This window comes from Patagioenas fasciata, chromosome 16, assembly GCF_037038585.1.
Source record: "Patagioenas fasciata isolate bPatFas1 chromosome 16, bPatFas1.hap1, whole genome shotgun sequence".
Lineage (NCBI taxonomy): Eukaryota > Metazoa > Chordata > Aves > Columbiformes > Columbidae > Patagioenas > Patagioenas fasciata.
In genome coordinates this window covers 941,322-961,754 of record NC_092535.1, presented here as the reverse complement: position 1 = coordinate 961,754, position 20,433 = coordinate 941,322, and the positions used below count along the sequence as shown (strand labels likewise).

The 20,433-nt window shown below is 51.9% G+C and overlaps 1 protein-coding gene and 1 long non-coding RNA gene across 4 annotated transcripts in view; one reads left to right on the top strand and one right to left on the bottom strand.

Moving 5' to 3' along the window:
• KCNB1 (potassium voltage-gated channel subfamily B member 1) overlaps positions 1 to 20,433 on the top strand; it is a 104,749-nt gene that overhangs the window by 11,187 nt on the left and 73,129 nt on the right. The window lies entirely within an intron of this gene.
• LOC139829242 (uncharacterized) lies at positions 7,185 to 17,728 on the bottom strand. The gene is made up of 3 exons (XR_011741651.1): positions 17,631 to 17,728; positions 14,364 to 14,892; positions 7,185 to 9,831 (listed from the first exon to the last, which is right to left on the bottom strand). It is a non-coding gene; the product is annotated as an uncharacterized lncRNA (long non-coding RNA).

Below are 20,433 nucleotides of genomic sequence, written 5' to 3'. Positions count from 1 at the left end.
GCAGGAAGGAAAGCTGGTCTGTACAGGCAGAGCAGACTGGAGCAGACATCAGCCTTTTGTAGCTGTGTTTTGTGTAAGCGAATCCACCACTCAGTGTATGGGAGCCGCTACATCTGAAGTCGACTGGTGTAGGACAGAGGCTGAGGACAGCGGTTTGGAGCCTTTTCTGGGCCGACATGGCCTTATCCTGGCCGCTCGGGCTGCAGAGCTCGCTCTGGTGCTTCCCCTCGGCCCTTGGACTGAGCGCTGTGTGAGCATCCGTGTCCGATTGTCCTGGCTGCTGCCGCTCAGGAACGGGTCACTCTGGGGAAGAACGGCTTCTGTTGGGATAGAGATGGAAAACGAACAAGTACCAACATTCAGGCAGCAAATGCCCCCTCACTTTACAGTCGTACTCCATGCCTGTTGCCAGCGAGCCGAAATAAGCTCGGGTTAGTTGACACACAATTGTTCTTAGCTTCTAATCTTCCCCAGGTAAGAGTCTGATCTCAGCAGGTTTTGCAGCATTTAGCTAAGAAAAGCCACGTCTTTAAAGTGTGATACCTGTTCCTACAAGGAAGGCGGGCTCGCAGAACAGTACCTCTGGTTTTCAGTGCAACGTACCTGCCAGGTTGGCAAAGGATCGAGATTGGGAGGGACTATGGGGGGGTTGTGTGGATCCAGTGTCCCAGGAGAGCTGAGGATCTTCTGGTACTAGGAGAGCTCTCAAACACACCAGCCCTAGTTCGTCTTCTGGAGGAGATGCCAAATGGCATGACTGGCATTTACTTTCTTTATTTTGGCAATGTCGTGGGCTTTGTAGCTGACTCTGGGTATACTGGGTCCTACTTCTTGTTATTTTGATCCTTCAAGGTAAATTTGAAGCAGATGAGATGTAGTGTGTGAATTCTGATTGGTTCTCGCTGATTTGAGACCTACTGGCCCTGCCTTGACTGCAGCAGATGTTATTCAAGAGAGCTTTTCATGCCACCCTGGGTACCCACAGACCCAACACCCGCTGTGTGTGTTCAACCTCCTCCTGTATGTGGCTCAGCACGATGGGACATGCTGTCCTGTAAGGAGGTATTTCCATCAAACATGAGATGTACTTCATTCTAGATCACATCAGGTATCGGGGTTTGTTTCGCTAATTGACGTGTTCGTGTTCTCTGTGTTTACACACAATGTTATTCTATAGGAGTCACTTCAGACTTGCAGCAATCCCAGGGTCCGGTCTCATTTAACACCTGCAGCCTTGGCCAGAGCCAGCTGTAGCATATGCAATCTACCTGCTGCAATATGAGACCTCATGTTAGGTAGATTCACTGGGCTCCAATAAGGTGATGTATGGCCTCTCTCTTTTCTCTACTGAATACCAGTGTGGGTGTAATTCCATTATTTTTGCAAGTCCATTAAGCTAAAGAACAAATTTGATAAAGTTTCTGGCTATGAGTGAAACCCACTTGACTTAGTAGTTATTTTAAAAGATGCTGTTAAGAGTCTCTTGTAAAGTGGCTGTAAAACACTTCTTAGTTTGCACTGTTTTCCGGAAAACTTGCTTCATGGTGCAGGGACCCTGGGCATGGTGATGCCATTTCCAGGAGTAATAGATGTAACTTGTTTGATTTATAAACTCTTTGTACGAAGTTATATCTTTTTGTTCCATGCTTATATAGCACTGAGTGCAACATTGTCCTGGCTCACAGTTTGTGTGTGCTACCCCAAAACAGGTCATAAACACGTTTTAGAGTAAAGGAAAACTGCTGTAGAAAGGTAGGGGGTTTAGTTTCTGTAACTGTTAATCCCATAAGCGAACTGTCCTGTTCAGAGGAGTGGTAGAAGAATGGCCTGCTCACCTCACCTCCTGGGGATCCCAGTGTGCAGCAGGGCTGTGTGCTGGACCTGCTGTCGTCCCTCGCACCGATCTCCAAAACAGCATGTGGGGCAGAGGTGGAGAGAAAGCTATTGCTGTGGCTGGGCCCCTTAATTCACCGAAGCTGGTTGCATCACAGGTTTTGCTGCTATAAACTAACCCTGAAGCAACCGGGAAGCATCCACCACACACTCCGTGCTGATCTTGGCACGCGAGTGCGTTACTGATACTTTCCACACGGACGTAATCTGTGGCCTTGATTTGAGCGGACCTAAGCAGGCCTGTGTGCAGGGGAGGGTGAAGAGCTGGGTTGTACGCGCCGCTGCTGTGATTTAGCATGCAAATCAAGTAGTTGGAATATGTATCTTGCAGTTTATACAAGCAATTATTTAATCTGTGTGTGGAAGAACAGGGTAATTGTGTGCAAAATAAAAGGTATCGTTGCATACAGTGCACTTGCATGTTTAAACGGTCAGCAAATGAGATCCTTTCTATCAGTAATTAAGCACTTTATACCCTAAGGGAAACTAACTACTGAGTCTCTTCTTTTTTACCAAGTCCTTAAACAGTTCAAATCTCGGCTGTCATTTCATCCCTTGCTCCCTACATTATCACCTACCTGCTGGAGTATTTATTTTACTTAGCATTTTAGGGGGAGCATAAGCCACAGCAGTGGTGACGGGCTCCCGTTTCCTGCCCACAGAATGATCTTTTGCATCAAAATTACACCGCAGCTCCCTCTTTCAAGGCCCGTTTCTTTCAGTAGGAGTTCTTCGCCATTGACCTTGCTGTGGTCTTTCCCAAAGTGTTTCTGGTGAGTTGAAATTCATCTCGATGTCTTTGAGTTCATCCCCCTGGCGTTGTGCTGCTCTGATGGGTCCATGCAGGAGGGCTGAGACCCCCAATTGGGAGGTCAGTGGTCTGTTGGGCAGAGACGCGGCTGGTGTTGGCAGATCAGGGGTCATGGCTTTGCTGTGAGCTTCCTGCACAAACTCAAAAAGGTGATTGTTATCATCTCTTGCTCCTCTGACCAACGTCTGCAAAAGACAGAAAGTCATTCTTTGCTTTGCCCACGCTTGTTTTGGTAGAATGGGAATGCTTTGGGTGCTACTACTTTGCCCATTACTCGCACATCTGAGCCCTAATTCAAGGGGAAAAGCACACAGAGTTTGCCTTTTCACTGCCCCGCGGGTGCAGCATCAGCTCTGCTTGTATCTTCAGGAGGAACGCAGATAAAGCTTAGTTTGGCCAGCTGTCACCTTTTTGATTTAGTGTCTTAGGTGGTCAATACCTAATGATTAATCTTAAATGTCACCTCTTCTCCTTTCAGACTGACTCCTTAAACTGCTGGGATGTTTCAATACGTTTTGCTTAAAGTAGTGACACCCTGTGCCAAAGAACAGAGAGCAAAATATGGCAAAGCTTCAGCCATTGCACCTGTTCTGGTTTGCTGTTTGTGTGAAGTGCTTTATAATCGTCTTCTTCATTAGCAGCCTGCTGAATTCTGGTGTGTGAGGGATTAAGAACTCTAATGAATATGGATTATTTCATATATTTTCCTCTGTGACCCAGCAGAGTGGGGATTTTTGGAGCTGTATGTTCATGCAATAACAAGGAATGGAAGATGCCTTCCCATGCCCTTTTACAAAGTTATCTCTTAAGAGTGAGTGTCAAAGCAGCCGGCTGACCCTCCCGCTCTGCCCGGGGTGTCAATGATGCTCAGATCCAGCTGATCCTCTGCCTGGATCTTACTAGAGGTGAAACGAAAGCCTTGCTAAGAACAGCAAACTTCAGTACATGTGTAACTTTCAGCATGTGAGTACCCTCCTTGAAGTCAACAAGTGTTAAGCATCTGCTTAACATGAAGCATGTAGGAAATCAGGAGCAAATCATGGTGCAATTAAAGGGCCCATTTGACCGAGGAAGCCAGGAGTGTGTGCTGGTGAAGTTTCTATGAAAACAAGGACATTTCCCTTCTTGAATTAAAATTCTACAGTGCATACGGTTAATGTGTCATCTGCAGCATCCAAGAGGCCTGGAGAGATTGTTTCTGCGGAACAGATGTTCAACAGCCTGCGGGTTTTTTTGGCCAGTTTGGGTACTTTCTTGGTTCTGCGTGCGAAGGCGCCTCGTCCAGCTGGCCGTGAAGGCTGCTCTCTGCTGGGGCTCCGCCGTGCTCCTCCTGGGGGTCACAGAGCGCTCCGCCGAGTCTGCCCAGGCCCCTCGTGCAGGCAGGGGAACTGAGGCACACTGGAACACCAGAGCTTTCCCAGCTCCCAGCTCGGGTCTGAGCTGCAGACAGGTGTTTCCCACACCACGTCAGCCATGCAGGTGTTGCCAAACCACCCAGCTGAGCTGGTGCCTTGTGTCTTGTTGCCCAGGGCTCGTTGCAAGCACAGCAGCAGTTACCCCTGCAGCTGGAACACTGCTCAACCACAGCGAAGCACCTCGTGGACCTCAGCCCCTGCATCCTGTGTGGCCGTTAAGGTCTTTTCCGCTTTTCGTGGCTACAATTGACCCAGGAGATGTGAAGTATGGCTGAAACGTGGAAGGGAATCTGACTTTTTCCCTGATTCAGCCATCCGTCTCCCATTGCATGGAAGGGTTAAACATTTCTGTTATTCTGAAGCTTTTCGCTGGGGGAAACAAAGGGATGACACTGTTATAGACATTTAAACAACTCCTGAGCGGGGTTCTCCCCCAGCCCCAGGAACACGGCAGCAGGACAGGCAGATGCTCTCTGGCCTGTGGAGAACATCGAGGTCTTTTTTTGCTAGATAATCCGTCTTGGTCTTTAACTGGCCGCACAGGGATACTATTCCTCTCCAGGTGAAGAATCACATGGCCATAAAATCTTATCATATAAACAAGGCAGATGTGGTCAGAATCCTATTTGAACAGATTTATAGCTCAACCATGGAACAGCGAACTTGCCTGGGCTTCGTGCCACAGGTAATTAATATGCATCCCGGGCTCTGTTTTCCTTCTGGACAGTGTGCTCTTGCATGGAAGTCTGCTGTGTCCTGAGGAAGAGGCGCTCCTGGGGAGGCTGTGCTGGGAAGCTGCCACCCTGCAGATCGTGTGGAAGCAAAACGCCTGGGAGAACAGCACTTCCAAGCACAATTAAGGCCTCCAGGTAGCTGGCACTGAGTCTTTGTGCAGCGATTATCATAGGGAGACCTGATGTTTGTCATAGTTTCTGCCTACGCTGAGATGAAGAGGTTGCTGGATAGTGATGTTTTCTCCGTTGGCATTGGAAAGTGGCCTCCAGCTCCCTGCCCTGTCTGTGGGATATTTATGGGAAACAAGAGTAGTGTCTAGGTGCAAGAACCTACACCCAATATTGAATGCAATTTCTCTGCCATTAATTTATTCCAGTTTAATTCAGCAAAGCATGTACATGCAGGTTTCGCTTTCACGTGTGCTTTCATAACGTAGTGTGTCCCAGCGGAGCAGACCAAGGCTGTGCCCGTGTTCTCCTGAAGCGGATCAGTGCCATGGAGGAGCCAGCTGTCCATTCGGGCAACCTGGGTGCTGTGGTCACACAGAGGCAAGGATGCCAAGGAGACATTTATCACCAGCTAAACCTCTTGGCAACAGGGCCGGCAGCAGGGTCCTGTTTGGCCCCTGAAGAGGCAGAGGACCAGATGAGGACAGAGCATGTTGCCTCAATATTTGCCTCCTGTCCTCAAATGCAGGATGAAGCCACCTTTTTATTTTCTCCGCTTGATGGTTTTCTTGGAGCGATGACGGTGCCCTTTGCCTCCTCTCTGAGGTGTCCACACCGGTGGTGAATGCAGGAGTTATGGCCCCCTCAGGCTCCTCAGACTTGTCCGTTTTCATCATTCACGCTCAGGTCATCTCTTGGGCATTCGCTTGCAACTCTGCACTTCAAAAACTATTTGCGACGAATAATGACGGAATTATCCCACGTTACTCCAGGGGTCACAAACCCGCCACTGGATTTGGGCATGGATTTTAAACTTGGACAGTCCCCCATATATTAAATCCCTGCTCAGCATCATCCAGCTCTGCAGCCAGAAGCTGCTCACAATAGTGCGATTTCTCTTGGTCAGGGTACAGTATAAAATACATATCTAATTAATGACCAGTGACCTAGTACCATTTGAAACCGTCCATCATCAAGTAGGAGGAAAGATGCCAAGCACACTAAAATCCTAAAGGTGACAGATTTTAATAGGAAACCAGCACTGTTGCTTTGCTGTGTTGTTTATTCTATCGTTAATGGGATTTCTCTGCGCTTTCCTGTCTCTGTACGGTCCGGAAAACACATCTTGGTGGGCCAGCAATCCTAGAAACATAGGCCTTGACAACAAAATCAATATGGTTTCATTAGACTTAGTGCTTGATGTGCAATTATGTTATTTTCTCAACAGCAAGGTGCTGTATGAGCTCGGGCAGGGAGAAGGGCTTAGCTGGGAGCCTGCTGAGCCCGCCTGGCTCTGGGCGCTGGGCTGCGGGCAGCCAGGCTTGGCTTTACCGTACGCCGGCTTGGCTTTACCGTACGCCGGCTTGGCTTTACCGTACGCCGGCTTGGCTTTACCGTACGCCGGCTTGGCTTTACCGTACGCCGGCTTGGCACTGACTCCCCAGGGGCAGGTTTTTGTGTGCACTACATGTGAGGCAGTTCACTCCTCGATTGTGTATCTGAAGCCATGGGGACTGTGGACAGCAAAGGCTACCTCGTGTTTGTGATGGAGTTACTCACTGAGGGGCGAATAAAAGCATTCTCCAACAAATTATTCCATCACAGGTGCTCTGTGACCCTACCACACGTTATCCCAAAATAACTTGGACATGTGGCAGTTTTACAGCATATGTATGCGGAAAATGACTTTTTTTTTGTTTGTTTTATTTAAAAAGGGTAGATTAGGTAAAAAGACCTGTTTTTCTGATTAATGACTGCTATATTGATCCACTGCCAATGTCTGGAAGGCTGGTTGCCGTGGGATTGTCTGATACCCCAAAATACAGAGTTTCTTTGGGTTCAGAAGTCGATGGTATACCAGCACTAAGGCTCAGGCGTGTGTGATTTGGTCTCGTTTATATTTCCCTACCATTTCCAGGGATCTCTGGTGGCTCATGAGATTTCATATGAGGCAGTAAGAGGCGAGTGTGCGTTGGGCTTCTCCGGAGTGCTGGGCCGATGAATCGTGTGTTGTGTGCTGGCAAAGGCCTGAGGGAGCTCTGGGCTGATGGCTCTTTCGTATCGCTATTGCCATCCCCATGAGCCCCTTCCCAGCGCTGACAGTGTTTCTGGCAGCATTTGATCCAAGCCTTTTAATTTGAGCTCTGTTAAAGGAGAAGCAATGAGAGCAACCTCCCTCCTTCACCTCCGGCAGGAGGTCCGAGCTGAGCCCACAGCTACGTGTCCACACCAGGCTTTGCAGAGCAGTGGAGATTCATTTTGTGGCAGAAACATGTGTGTGTGTGTTTTTAAGTCCTGTATGTATGGTTTTAAGTCCTTGGGAAGGTGCACAAAGTGTGGGTGGAATGGCAGGTCATTTGTTACTCGAGGTGAACAACAGATACCATGTTCAAAATGACTTAACTGGTCTAATTATAGAGCTGACAGCTGTGTTATAATTGAGATTTCCAAGTGAATGCTTCCCCCACTGCTGGGGGAAGGGTGTGCAAGTGCATAAAGCATTGAATCTGCTCCTTTTAGATTTGTTTAATGATACAAGAAGATTTGTATAGAGTGAGGTGCCTGCACTAAGAAGGGCGAAGGCCACAGGTGACCTGGAGGTGTCACCTACGGGATCCGTCTTTAACGTAGACCAGCAAATTTCAAAGTCTCTTCCCGCTGTCGTGTGTCCATTTCCCGTTATTAACATTCAGGGAAGCTCCAGGGAAAGGAGCATTCTTAACATTTCCTGCTCTTATATAGGTGCAAATCATTGCTGGGGCTCGTGCCATTAAAGAGATATTTGCAGTCATCAAGATGACGGATGGTAGAGGCTCCAGAGCTTTTCTGAGAAGAGCTGCTCATTGACTGCAGAGTGAGAGCGAGTTCAGAAGGATTAGCACTTGATAAATCCATCACAGCAGTACCAAGATATTATCATTTGGATTCGAAATATCCCAAAATAGCTCAACACCCTGGCCATTTTGCATCATTTATATACTCCCAGCTGGGTAATATGACTTTCTAGAAATGAATTGGATAAACCAAGCTGTTTTTAAGAGAGCCTGTCTATATTATTCATATATTTCTTAGCTTTCCATTCCAGCATAATAATAATTTTCTCCAGGGGGTTCATTCATTCATATGTTCAAAACACAGCCCCAAATGCAAACACCAGTAAAACTCAACATTTTCTTAATTAACGATCTCAGAAAGCACCACATCAGGCGGGTAGACACTATCACCACTTAGAACAAAGTACACTTAGAGCCAGGTGCAGCTATTTACCGAAAGCTTCCAGAAACCCAGCTGTAAAACTGTTTGTTTTTCCAGCGCATGTCGCACACTCACTGGTGTTTCTCTAGGTGGAGGGAACAGTTTATGAGACAGGAAAAATCCACACCTTAGGCCAATAAAGCTTTCCAATGATGCCAAATAAACAGTAACCCAAGGAAATCCGCCTGGTTTGCGGCTGTATCTTGTGTGAGGTGGTAAAGGGCAGGACGCTGGATTGCAGGCCTGGTGGAAGACACCGAGCTTCTCGTGGAAGCTCTTTGCAGGATGGGAGCAACGAAGGAGTTCATCCTTTGAGGTGAACTCAGCATTCATGGGAACCAGTGAGGAAATCCAATCTGTATTTTCCATTCTGCAGTGGTGTGCAGTGCAGAACAGAGAGCTTGAAATAAAGTGGGAGAGGCGTTTGAGCCCAGCAAAAAGCTCTTTACCTTGGGATGGTGCTGGTGGCCAATGCCATCAAAAGGCAGAGGATGCACTGGGCTGAAAGCGAGTGACTGGTGGGGAAATCAGGTGCAATTAGTTGTGTTCAGGGTGGGCTGCAGGGAGGATGAGAGGCATAAACCATGTTGATTGTAGACCTAGGGGGCTGGATGGGTGTCAAGGTTTAAGGCAAGGCGACAATAAACCGTGGCAGACGCTCCCTGTTATCCCCTTTATCTCCCGCCACCCCTCCCCTTAAGCAGGACAATGGGGGAGGTCTCGTGGGTTGTCACCTGCAGAATTGAGGTGCAAGAGTGACACGGTCTGTCATGATGTACAAAACTGCACCTACCAAGTGGACTTGAAGTGGTATTTGCTGGTTCAGACCCAGGGACAACAGAAAAAAGCCACTTTTCCTAAAATAATGGGCATGTCAAAACTTAGGATTTTATTTATTGACTTTCCAAGAGCTCCATAAAAAGTCTTTTACAGAAGTACCTGCTACCTCCTGCTTGGCTTGGGAGGCCTGGGAAGGGTGCGGGAGATAAAGGGGACCACTGCGGGTGGCGCTGGGAGCCAGACACGGGGCCGGGGCCTCGAGCGTGCGCTCGTCCCTAATTCATTGGCGTGCTTTGGAAACGACGTTTGCTCTGTCTTATGTCAACCGCACGCTTCTGACTGCCGAGCTGCTTGTTCTTTTGCTTAAGCTCTGCCTGTGTTCTGACAAAGTGTTTCTAGTAGTTTATTTTTGATTACTCACAGCCTGGTAGAAAGTTATGGATGCAGATGTTATTCTTCTGGTAACGCTGAATTCCTCTGCGGTGGGTTATTTTTTCAGCCCGTCCATCAGGCAGATAAAACCGGCTCCTTTTTTCTCCACTGTCAGGTTTCTCAAGGGCTCTTTCAAAGCAGGTGCATAAATCGTAGCAAAACTGAAGTCAGAGGAAAACTCTTAAGCCTGCACCCTACTGAGCGGGATTATGGGCAGTGGAAAGTATGAGTCACGGCACGGCTGCTGCTTTGGGACACAGTTAACGTGGGTCCGGCAGGGCAGGGAGTCCTCTGGAGGGGCAGCCTGTTCTTGTCTCTAAAACACATTTCACCTCCTGCAAATCTGATTAGAGGTTAAAAACAACAACAACAAAAAAAGGTCAGTGAGAATTGCTTATCCTTTGATCTTTCCCTAAAGTCTGATTTCTTGGCTTGATTTCCAAGAATGTCAGTACCAGGAACGTGGTGGCGTTTAACTCTATTTTGGCAGTTCAGCCGCTGTGCCCAGGAATTTACCCTGGCTGCCCTTTATCTCTGCAGACACACTCGCACGTGGAACCTGAATTAAATGCCAGGGTTAGAACTTTGATTCTTGTGTCTTCTGTGTCTCACCGGGTGCCCTATTGCAGCTGGGGAGTTGGCTGGTGCCTGGCTGGGAGTAAGATCTGCTCCTGTGGACTGCATTCTGGACTTTGGATTAATATTTCTCTCCTTGCACAAGGTATCAAGCTTTGTAGGTATTAACTAAAGGAGCTGTGAGGCTGGAAGTCAGCTCCCATAAAGCTGGGGCTGCGTTTGTCTCCCTTAGCCGAGGGAAGTGCAAGGGTCTGGCACACCGTGCGCACACACACTGAACAGTGCAAATCCGAAGCATTCGCTGTGCAGTTGGCCTCTTTGTGTTCTGCTCCCCTGCATCCCTGCTCTCCAGTCTGTTGTGAGTCAATGGGCTGTTTTCCCACTGGGAACCTGTGGGATAGCAGCATGTAAAGCCTTGGATTTCATAGCTCCTTGTCCGTGGGAAAGAGACAAAGCTGGAAGGAGTACCTCCACTCTCCATCCTTCAGCAGGAGCATTAGAGCTGGGGCCAACCTTGAATTATCCTCATTAAGAAGTTCAGGATCTGCAGCCCAAGTGCATCGGTGGCTGCATGGTGAGTGAAGCTCGGGTGAGGGGGGACTCGTGGCACTGCCCGCTTGCTGGCGTCCATCTGGACCCTTCCTCCCTCCCAAAAGAGGTTCCGTGATTCTTTGAAGAGGGAGAGAATAAAAAACCAAATACACAGGCAGCCTCTACCTCTGAAAATGTCTAAGGGAGCAAGGTTAACAAGGGCTGTCTTTAGTCTCAACTTCCACAAAGGCAGATTACATGGAAATAAGAAAACAAGGCTTGTAAGGATTGTATTTTTCCCCAGGCAAACACAGGGGATGGTTTTAAATGAGAAATGCCTTGTTCTTCAGCTTAGTCTCAAAATGTAACACATAACCAGAGGGATATAATTTTTCTGTGAAGTTTATGACACTATCTTTGTTAGAGTTGTTCCTGATGATTCACTTGTCACAATAAGAACCTCAGCCGAGAAGCAAAGTGCCGCGGCTCCTCGGCCGCTCCTGGCTGTGCCGGTGCAGAAGTTGGTGCCGGCGGCTGCAGCCTCCAGCGTAACCCGGGCAAACGCTCCCGGGACACGTGCTGGGTGGGTGACCGCGCCACCCGTGACCTGGACAGGCAATCCGGTGTGGATCGCTGTGTGAGCACACCCGGGTTCCAGCTCCGCGCTGAGGAGCGAGAACGTCCAGCGCGACGCTGTTCTCCGTCCCCTCCAACGCCTGATGCCACGCGGCTGCTGGTGGCAGCGAGGGGTGGGTGACCTGGGGCAGGAGAGCTCTCTGTGCAGCAACAGCTGCTCTGGCCCGACACAAGTAGAGGATTGAAGTGTCAGTTACCCAAAACCCAGGGGGTTTAAGGCATTAAATTATGTGATAGCGTGTGATGACAGTTACGGTGTTTCTCCTGTATTTGCACTGACAGCTCCTCTGTCTGTGCGCTCTCGTGTTTATTTTTCCTTTCGTCTCCATCCTCCCACACCTGCATCTCCTTTATTTGAGCCCGGCCAAGCCCAGGTCGCTCTCCCACCCCACAGTGAGGGGTTTGTGCTGGGCAGGGCTGCTCACTCGCTGCTCGCACCTTGGATCCTCTCACTTGACCACATTAACCCCTGCTTGCTCCCATCTGCTTTCAGTACTGCCCTCGTGGGGCTCTTCAAAAGGGTGTTGGTACCGTTGTGTTGTGTTTCCTCTAGAACCCCATCTTCCTTTCCTATTTAAATGTAAATTTTCTGTTATTATATTTCTTTCCTTTCTTTGTTGCTATGTAAAATGTAGGTAATGCAAATGTTCATAGAGGTTCCCTCCCCTTTTCCAGTTGTGAATCCCAGTAAGGGGGAGTCCTACTGCCTTGTGCTGACCTGCTTGGGGGATATTCTTTCAGGACATAAATACAGCTGGATTGTGTTCAAGGTTGAGGTGGATCAATGTAAGGTGAGAAATGTCTGAACAAAATCCTTTGTACTGCTTAGGCTGCAAGGCAAGAGTTGTCTCTGTTTCTTGCTGTAAGCCGAGCTTTTTGTCCTGGTTTTAGTTTCTCCCCATAGTTGCTCATCTCTCCTCCAAGGCTGAGACGCCCCATCAGCAGCGGTGCTGAGCCCCGGCACCGCCCACCCGCGGGGACCCCGGGCTGGAGTAGCCTCCAGGAATCACAGAACCCGAACACCCCTTGTGCATGGGATGTCCATCCAGGCTGTCACCCACCCCCGGGGTGCTCCAGCCCCTCAGCACACCTCGCGCTGTCACAGCATCTTCTCTCTGGGTGGCACCCGGGACCCAGGGGGCGGTCATCAGCGCAGCAACCCCTGAACTGCCCCCTGGGTTGGGAGGATGGGCTCACATCAGCAGAGCAGCTCTCGCTAGGTTTAATTTTCCCTTTCTGTAGGTTCTTACCTTACAAATATTTTATGGTTTTCAACAGCCTCACTAATGGGCCTTGCTGACAAATTCACAAACACTGGTATGATACGCTTGTAATTAATATTTCCATTGCCTTAGGGACAGGCTTTGAGAGCGGGATTGCAGGCAGGGCTGCAGCAGCTCGTCAGGCAGCTGTGCGGGCAGAGCGCAGCCCATCGTCCCCCTCTGCAGCCCAGGCAGCTGTGCGGGCAGAGCGCCCATCGTCCCCCTCTGCAGCCCAGGCAGCTGTGCGGGCGGAGCGCAGCCCATCGTCCCCCTCTGCAGCCCAGGCAGCTGTGCGGGCGGAGCGCAGCCCATCGTCCCCCTCTGCAGCCCAGGCAGCTGTGCGGGCGGAGCGCAGCCCATCGTCCCCCTCTGCAGCCCAGGCAGCTGTGCGGGCGGAGCGCAGCCCATCGTCCCTCTCTGCAGCCCAGGCAGCTGTGCGGGCGGAGCGCAGCCCATCGTCCCCCTCTGCAGCCCAGGCAGCTGTGCGGGCGGAGCGCAGCCCATCGTCCCCCTCTGCAGCCCAGGCAGCTGTGCGGGCGGAGCGCAGCCCATCGTCCCCCTCCGCAGCCCAGGCAGCTGTGCGGGCGGAGCGCAGCCCATCGTCCCCCTCTGCAGCCCAGGCAGCTGTGCGGGCAGAGCGCAGCCCATCGTCCCCCTCTGCAGCCCAGGCAGCTGTGCGGGCAGAGCGCAGCCCATCGTCCCCCTCTGCAGCCCAGGCAGCTGTGCGGGCGGAGCGCAGCCCATCGTCCCCCTCTGCAGCCCAGGCAGCTGTGCGGGCAGAGCGCAGCCCATCGTCCCCCTCTGCAGCCCAGGCAGCTGTGCGGGCGGAGCGCAGCCCATCGTCCCCCTCTGCAGCCCAGGCAGCTGTGCGGGCGGAGCGCAGCCCATCGTCCCCCTCTGCAGCCCAGGCAGCTGTGCGGGCAGAGCGCAGCCCATCGTCCCCCTCTGCAGCCCAGGCAGCTGTGCGGGCGGAGCGCAGCCCATCGTCCCCCTCTGCAGCCCAGGCAGCTGTGCGGGCAGAGCGCAGCCCATCGTCCCCCTCTGCAGCCCAGGCAGCTGTGCGGGCGGAGCGCAGCCCATCGTCCCTCTCTGCAGCCCAGGCAGCTGTGCGGGCGGAGCGCAGCCCATCGTCCCCCTCTGCAGCCCAGGCAGCTGTGCGGGCGGAGCGCAGCCCATCGTCCCCCTCCGCAGCCCAGGCAGCTGTGCGGGCGGAGCGCAGCCCATCGTCCTCCTCTGCAGCCCAGGCAGCTGTGCGGGCGGAGCGCAGCCCATCGTCCCCCTCTGCAGCCCAGGCAGCTGTGCGGGCAGAGCGCAGCCCATCGTCCCCCTCTGCAGCCCATGCAGCTGTGCGGGCGGAGCGCAGCCCATCGTCCCCCTCCGCAGCCCAGGCAGCTGTGCGGGCGGAGCGCAGCCCATCGTCCCCCTCCGCAGCCCAGGCAGCTGTGCGGGCGGAGCGCAGCCCATCGTCCCCCTCTGCAGCCCAGGCAGCTGTGCGGGCGGAGCGCAGCCCATCGTCCCCCTCTGCACCCCCAGTCACCGTGGCACTGCCGAGGTGGGAGGGGAGCGGGTGAGGGGACCCCGCTGGCGCACGTGGGGCAGAACCTCAGCTCCCGCAGCGCTCCCTCTGCCCGATTCCCTGCCCGTACCCCGGCGATGTGACCCTGCACCAGCCACCAGCGACTGGTGACCTGGAGACCGCTGTCTTCATGTGTTCATGTTACAGCTGCTAACAGCTGTAACACGCTATCCACAACTTCAATCCAAAACAATAGGCTAATGCAAAGGAAGGTTACTGCTTTATCGCTTATTCTAATTCTGGTCTGTGAGGTGCTAGGGGTGTTAACATTTAAACGCAGTTTTCGTTATTTACCTGTTGTGCAGCTTCTCAGCGTAAGTGGTTCCAGCCCTGCCGCATGCGGTGGGTTCATGCTGATCGATGCCAGCTCAGGACCTGGTGCTGCTGCCGGCACTTAGGTAGCTGGGAAATAACAATGTTCTGTGGTATCGTTTTCAATGAGAAGGTCAAACAGCTCAAGATTGTGATGAAAATAATTTTTCTGCCAACACTTAGATCAGCTGTGCTGAATTCACACATCAGAGCGACTGCGGTGATTTCCTTCATGCTGACTAATGCAATCATGAAGACTGTGGCTGGTTCCACCTCTTCAGGGCTTTGTTCGGAGGATCAGCTGCCAAATTCATCGTCAGACTTTATGAATCATATCTATTTACGCTGCAGTAGTGTTCGGGAGGGTGGTCCCTGTGCCTCGGGGCCGGGCAGGCACCCTGGGCCAAGGGCTGCACTCTCGCTCCTAAGAGAAAGGAGACGGGAAGGCAGGGGCCACCCATGAAGACTGGAGAACGCTGTTCATCCCCTTGCCAGGTCTTCATAGGAGATGCTGGGAATGAGAGAAAGACTTTACTTTCCTAGATAGAGGAGGAAACTGCACCACTCTGCTGCAGAGAGAGAAAATGTTTTCTAGGCCAGTGCTAAAAGCATTTATTACTATAGCATGGGCACAGGGGGTTGTGTTTTATCGGCTTAGAGTGAAGTTTTCATCACAAAACTTCTTTTTTGAGGAAAAAACAAATTCTCCCAGCACTGGCAAATTAATGCATTATCCCTTAGATTAATCACTGTAAAGCGAAATAAGGTGCTCATTATTTACTCAAAGCTTCGCTAGAAATCCTTGGTGGATACTGAGCTCAGAGGCCTGGCTCGGTGACTCTGTCATTGCCGCTGTATCGAGGTGGCGTGCAAATGCTCACACTTGCTCTGCGCTGGTGGGGAGCTGCAGCGGGTCGGTGGGTCCGCACCCACGGCGTGGGAAGAGCCGGTTCTCGCAGGGAATCACCGTGCTTTCCTCCGCTCACACCGTTTCTTACACGTGGCATTTCACTGGCGTCTCCACTGTTCTCTCTGCTTGCAGGCAGGGCCTTTTTTTCCCCTTAGTAGTAGCAAAGATTTACTTTTAAACCAGGTAGCTGGCCGGATCACCACGGACCCGCAGCTGCGTCGCACCAACGCGCTCCGAGCTGCCCAGTGGTGCTGCATAACCCAGCTTTTTACGTGGAAAACCAGGCAGAGAAGCCCAAACTCACCACATGTGCAAAGCTGCTGCGTTGGGCAGTGCCGCGGCGGGGGTGAGCGCGGCCTCGGGCGCTTCTGCGGCTTCTCCAGGTTCTTGTGCAAAAAACCCAGCTGGATAATTGACAGGATTGGGTGTCTGCGCTGCCTTGTTTGTTTTTGCCTTCCGTGCGGGATCGTGGCTTTGAAATGCTAATTGCAAACTTTCTGTGGCCTGTCAAAGGGAGTTTTGAGTTATTTTGATGTATTTTTGATGCGTTCTGGAGCTTCACAATCAAGCTTTGAGGTTTATTTAGGAAGGTAAGAACCGCTCCCGTCAAAGATGACAGCCGGAGGCCGAGCAGGAGGGGGCTGAGAGCGTTTGCTGTAAGGGCTGAAAGCTGAAGCGTCTGCACATGGAGCTTCGGGTCTTGCCGGGGGGTTCAGGCGTTAGAGTGTGGAGGCTGGGGAGGGGTCGCACCAGCACCCCCTTCACTGCTGGTGTTTGCACGGGGGTAGCTGGAGCTGGTGTCCCCCAGGGGGACCGGGGGTTTATTCCTTCCCCGCTGCATTAGGGCATCGCTCCTTTTGCCTCCACCCCCCCCGCACTGGTCCATTTAAACCTGGGGCTGCTGTGGGCAGCGCTGGCCCCACGTGCGGTGGGGAGCCCAGAGCCAGCCCCCGGGCTCTGGGGAGTATTTTGGGCACTGGTGTAAGATAAATGAGAAGTGCTGTTCCTTCAGGGGGCTCCAGAAACTGGGTTGTATTGAAAAGAAATGTTATATAAGGGGCTAAAATTAGCAGGATGGAAAAAGAAGTCTCCTAAATATTCCTGTCTCTCTGTTGACACAAGCAGACTTCCACCAGAAGGGGAGGGCTCCTTAATTACACTTTTCTGACGTATTCCGGAAATTAGGGGTTGCGAGCCTGTGAGCTCAGGTTGCCAGCCCAGGGGGTCGCTCGCGGGGGCTGATCTGAGCAGCCCTGGCCTGTTGTCCCCTCTCACATCGGGTCTGACATCCCATGCCACAACATGGCGGGGTAGGAATGGGTCCTGCCCCATCCGCCGTGGGAAGGAAACCCTGGCACTGGTACAGCGGCATCGAGCAGGCAAATGGAGCCGGCGTCAGTGGAGGCTGGGTTTACGCAGGGAGCAGGTTGGAGCCATTAACTGCCCTCCCCAGACAGGTCAATAGGGATGAGCATCCCTGCAGCAGGGAATGGTGACCTGTTTCCCCCAGTAGGCACCTCATCAGACTGATTTATTGTTTTGGGGAACCTCCTGTTGAATTTGAGCCTATTTTGCAGTACGGCTGATGTTTGTTCTCCCTGCTTTTGGCTCTGCCCGCTCTACCAACAGACTGGCTTATTTGCTTTTCAAGATTTATCCCTTAAGCTGCAACCTTAGGGACCTTCCTTGCTCTGTAAATACCAGTTGTCTTTTGCTCCTTATCCAGAGAAATGGTACAGGGATACGGGCTGGGCCCAGGTGGGTGCTGGTGAGTTATTGCTATTTACACCTGGGGCCGGGGAGCTGGGGCTGTGTACGCAGCTATTGCTCTGCCCCTGCCAAAGAGCCTTGCAGGGAACAGCGTGAATTCGGGCATTTCACTGAGCTGTGAACACAGCTTTGGCATCTCCGGGGGAAGGAGGGGATTAGAGCAGCAAAAGGACAGTGGGAAGCAAATCCTCTCCCCGAAGACGCTCCTGGCCGCACCATCGGCTCGTGCCTTGCCGGCGCTGCCACGCCGTGGGAAGCGGGCGCTCACCCGGTACCGTCATCCCCGACTGAAAACAGCCATTTCTCTGGCGCCCACACACTCGGCATCACAGGAAACCGGAGGCTTTATATAGAGGTGGGAACCACACTCCCGAGCCCCCCCGGCGCGGAGGGGTTGCCTCGCATGTGCTCGCTGCACCTCCCGAGGAGGAGGAGGAGGAGGAGGAGGAGGAGTAGGAGGAGGAATGCCGGCTCCTTGCTCTGCTCGCAGAGAGCTCGGCGTGTGCCCCCTCTGCAGGGCTGCTTCCCTGAGCCCAAGGGCGAGCAGGACCGCGTACGGGAGTTCTCACCGTGCCAAGGGGCCCTTGTCCTTGGCTCCCTCCCGCTGGCAGCGATCGGCCCGTCCTCCCTTCCCGCGCTGCTCGTCCTCCCTTCCCGCGCTGCTCGTCCTCCCTTCCCGCGCTGCTCGTCCTCCCTTCCCGCACTGCTCGTCCTCCCTTCCCGCGCTGCTCGTCCTCCCTTCCCGCGCTGTCCTTTCCCAGGGCCCTGGAAGCGTTGCTGTTACAGCTGCAGCTGCTGCAAGAAAAACACAGCAAAGCCATTTTCTAACTGAAAACTGTATTTCAGCAAGATGTAGGGGTTTTTTTTTCTGAGAGTGGGTTGGTTTGGGTGTTTTTCCCCTATAGACTATTCGGATTTTTTTCGTCTAAAAACTGAAATGATTTGGAAATGCTTTTGCAGGGATTCATAGGAGTCGCAGTCCGGTGCCTCCCATCCCTGTTCTTCCCTCTGCTCTGGGCTCTGAGGACAGAATACGCTTTCCATGATGCACCACGTAGGTTTATGGAGGGAGGAAAACATGCAGTAAGTGAAGTTTGTTCTGCGGTCCAGAAATTGAGGTTAAATTTAGAGGTATTTGCGCCCAACTCAGCAGGAGCTGGGGTTGGATGCCACAGCCTGAGAGAACAACAATCCAAGAGCTAAAGCTGCGAGTTATCGTAACTTGAACAAAAGATCATTCATGTTTCGTGAGGTGGTGCACGGGAGGTCCCACGGTGTTCGCAGGGCCCTGTCGGGGCAGAGCTGGATGGAATGTCAGGGTTCCCAAGCATTTGCAAATGTGTCCCAGTCGCCACTGACTTTGATTCCTCTTTCATCCATTGCTTTGCTGGGATGCTGCTAAGAGCAAAACGGGAGATTCACTGACGAGAATAGGCTGAGCTATTCTTAGGAGAGTCTCGTAAATCACCTAATATCTGAAGTTTTTGTTTTGAACTCTAAATTCAGACAATGGAAAATAGGCCTCCCAGATCAAATAAACATTCTCTTTCTATTGATGGAAAAATAAACATGTGCTGCTTAAATGTCTGCAGGGCATAATTTATTAATCACGTGAGGATGGAAAACACAAGCCCAGTGTGATCTCAAGAGAAGTATGAGTCTCGGGAGTGCGCGAGGGGCTGGGAGAGGTCAAGGCTGCTGGAGCTGGAGAGTGAAGCAGTTGTGGTTTCCAGGCCAGGACGCGGCATGTACGAGTTTTCAATGCCTCTAGGCAGCGCTGGATAGGACAGAGCGGGGCTGCAAACCACATCCATGCCCTCTGCGAGGTTTCCAAATCCCCATTCATGCACCGAAGCGGGCGGTTGTAGCTGAGACTCGGGTTTTGTGTCATCGAGCTGTGCAGGGGCGCAGCGCTGGGCTGGGCTTCTCCGGAGCTGGAAGAAGTGACGGTGAAGTCCTCTGGCTGTGTCTGGGCTTTGGGAGGGTGGGCTGACCTTGCCACGCTGCCCAGATCTGCGCTCTGTCACAGAGCTGCTGCTTTCCTTCAGACCGCAGCATCTTCCCTCGCCCTCCCACGGCCAGCAGGACCCACATGTGCACACCATCCTGCTTCATCTTTTGAGCAACTTCAGACGCACAGTTTTGATGGGGAAAACACACTGAGTTTGCTCAAGCTGGACATCTCTGTGACCTCGAGTTAGTTTAAACAAACAATGGTCTTTTAAGGTCTTACCAACAGTGTAAACTTATCTTTCTGTCTGCCAATGCCATTCTTATTACTGCTGGTTTCACTTCCAGAGGTTGACAAGCAGGAAAACAAGCCCCGTTCTCCCCCACCGGTTCAGGCAGTTGCAGGATGGCTGAGTCCCCTGCAGCTGCTTCCAGCGCGAGGGGAGCAGAGCCAGCGTGGAATATTACTGGAAATACTGATTTTAGAGACACCAAGATCCTCCGAGCAGGAACGATCCGCGTGTGTGCGAGGCAACGCGTGCTGCCCGCCTGCACCGCACCGCCCCTGCTCCGGGGCAGCTGGCTGGCTGGGAAAATGGGTCAGGTCTTTACAGAGTCTGTGATTTCCATCTGAAACGAAGCAAAATTTTGTCGAAGGCTTTGTCATGCCCTCGTTTTCAAATGGGGGAATGCAATGCGAAGGGAAGAAGTGACTCAGCGCAGGCTGCGCTCGCGGGAGCTGCGGGGTCAGCAGGAGCTGGCCCCTTGGTCTTCTGCCTCGGAAATATGCTCCTTTTCTCCTGGGCACGTCTGCTCGCTGTGTCTGCTGTGGCCTGGGAAATATATATATATTATATATATATATATATATATAAAATATATATTATTTCATGCAGCTGTTTGATGAGTTTTTGTCAATTCGAGCCAAAAGAGAATAAAAACTGGAGAAACAGTGAGGAAGGGGAAGAAATCAAGAGGAGGATCCTAGGGGTTTATCCCAGAGAAGTTAGGGGGGTCAAATCTTGGCTGATGTGTGCCTGGAGCTATAAGGATGGAAACTTCAGTGCTGTTTCTTTTCAGGGAACCAGGGCTGTTCATGCTGCATGAATAAGTAGGGTTGCACCAGCAAAATGCCTACGTCCTTCGTCACTTTTTCCTGTGAATTCGGTCATCTAATGGGGCCCCAAACTTTGATCCTGATTAGACAGGGATAAGTCTGGCTATCAGCAGGAGCCAGTTCCAAAAGAACAAGCTGTGAGCTGGTATCAGTCTGAATCTGACGGAGCAAATAACCCAGCCCCGCACAGAACCCAGGATCTTAGGACAAAAGGCTATAAATTAAGGCTTAAAACAAGAGGTGGAGGTCTTGCAAAATGAATTAGCTGATCTAAAGCAGCTAAAGAGTTTGCAAAAGGAATTGAT